At 46.4% G+C, this 2,500-nt stretch overlaps 1 pseudogene; it reads left to right on the forward strand.

Annotated features, from left to right (window-relative positions):
- Positions 1–2,500, forward strand: part of LOC133394960 (large subunit ribosomal RNA) — a 9,179-nt pseudogene that overhangs the window by 4,346 nt on the left and 2,333 nt on the right.

Raw genomic sequence — 2,500 nt, forward strand, 5'->3', positions numbered from 1 at the left:
CTTCACGCAACGGGCAGTTATATGTGTCCTAGAAGGCGAACGATTAGATCATAATGGTTAGGTTGCTACAACATAACCAGAATCATAGTTATGCTGCATTTCAATTAATGTGGCAAACGATTAGGGAAGAATCTGCGGATATAGTGTTGATTGCAGATCCGTATCTGGCAACAACCAACGTCATAGTGTTACGCAATGACGATAGCACAGCAGCGGTAGTGGTTAACGCGGACTTACCAGTTAAGGTAGTCAGTAAGGCTCTGAAGGGTTTAATGATAGTTGACATAGGTGATATGCGAGTGGTTAGCGTTTACGCGCCACCTAGATTTAGTATGGAAGAGTTTCAGAATATGTTGGATAACACGGTAATGGCCGTAACCGGTATCCACAAATTCGTTATCGGGGGGGACTTCAACGCTTGGTCAGCAAGTTGGAACAACCAACTTGGCGAGCGTGGAGAAACCCAGAAACGAAGAGGTGAGTTGGTCTTATCAACCTTTGCGCAGATTGACGCTATTTTATTGAACGACGGCAGCACCCCAACTTATGTTGGACCAGGGCGTACGTCAGTAGTTGATCTTACTTTTGCGAGCAGAACAGTTGCAAGATCATTTAAGTGGGAGGTGTTATCTAGCTATATGAACTCTGATCATCGTGCAATACGAATAGATCTTGAGACGCAAAGCGTGCGTAACTTGTCCCGACCCATAACGGGATGGAGCATCAAGTATTTTAGCAAAGATATATTTGAAGTTATGATGCAAGCCGCTTTTGAGACCGAGGTCACAACAAGCGAAGACTTAATGCGTATACTTGTCACGGCGTGTAATGCGACGATGACTAAGCGTAAGAGGTACACTCCTAACAAGAGTGCATTTTGGTGGACGTTAGAGATTGAGGCACTTCGCAAAGAGTGCAAACACCGCGATCGATTAGCGCAAAGAGCATTCAATACTGATCTCTATTCTTCTTTTAGGGACGAGTTCAAGGTGGCAAGGAATGCCCTCAAGCGATTGATCAAGCATACCCGACAGAGGAAGTGGAAAGAGTTCCTGGGAACAGCGAACAACGCATCATTTGGTATTGTATATCATACGTTCAAGAAAGTGGCCGATGGTTCGATTGGACCCCGAACCATGACATTGGACGAGTTTAGGGAAGTGGTGAGCGAGCTTTTTCCTACTCACCCAAACACGGTGTGGCCTGAATATCGTATCGATCAGCCACGAGAGTTTGAAAGAATTACTAATGATGAGATTCTTGCGGTTGCCAGGAGACTACCTAACAAGAAGGCGCCGGGACCAGATGGTATCCCGAATGAGGCGCTGAAAGTTGGTATGTTGACTGCAACCGCTGCATTTTGCAGGGTTTACCAAGGCTGTTTAGAGAACGCGAAGTTCCCCGATGAGTGGAAAAGGCAGAGGTTGGTGTTAATACCGAAGCCGAACAAACCACCAGGGGAACCGGGTTCAGTTCGCCCCATTTGTCTACTAGACGGGGCAGGTAAAGGTTTAGAACGCATCATAGTGCAACGGTTAAATGCACACATCGAGGAGGTCAACGGACTGTCTGACGACCAATTTGGTTTCAGAAGTCGTCGATCAACAGTTGATGCGATTCAACGGGTAGTGGACATTGTTTCGGTAGCTAGAAGTAGAAACAGATACAGTGGACGGTATTGTGCTGTTGTCACATTAGATGTTACTAATGCTTTTAACAGTGCTTCATGGTTGGCGATTGCAAATGCTTTACAGAGAATTAACACTCCTAAATATCTTTATGATATCATTGGTGATTATTTTAGGAATCGTGTGCTGATGTATGATACCACAGATGGACCGGCAGAGATTGCAGTCACATCGGGTGTACCTCAAGGCTCGGTACTTGGCCCAACGTTATGGAACCTCATGTACGACGGAGTCCTACGAGTTGCAATGGTGGAAGGTGCACGGATTATCGGCTATGCAGACGATATAGTGTTGTTGGTGGAAGGTAATTGTGTTGATGATATTGAAATTCTCGTTTCCAGCCAGATTCGCATCATCGACAGATGGATGACCGACAACGGATTAAAGATAGCCCCGACCAAGACCGAGTTCATTATGGTCAGTTCCCATCACAGGATACAGCATGGGGCTATCAGGGTAGGTGATCACGTAGTACATTCGTCGCGCAGCTTAAAGTATTTGGGGATGGTCTTAGATGACCGCCTCGAATACACTTCACACATCAGGTATGCGGTGGAGAGAGCGACGAAGCTATGGACCACCTTGGTAAGGATGATGCCTAATAAGGCAGGTCCGAGTAGTAATGTTAGGCGAGCAATTGCTCTTACTGTTGTGGCGAAGGTCCGGTATGCCTCGCCCATTTGGTGTCATACCCTTAGATTTGCTAACCGTAGACAATGGCTACGTCGGTTTTACCGGCCAGTAGTCCAGCGAGTTATCTCTTCTTTCAGGACAACTTCTCACGATGCAGTCTGCGTGCTTGCGGGAATGAT

This window comes from Anopheles gambiae (genome assembly GCF_943734735.2).
Source record: "Anopheles gambiae chromosome X unlocalized genomic scaffold, idAnoGambNW_F1_1 X_unloc_87, whole genome shotgun sequence".
NCBI lineage: Eukaryota > Metazoa > Arthropoda > Insecta > Diptera > Culicidae > Anopheles > Anopheles gambiae.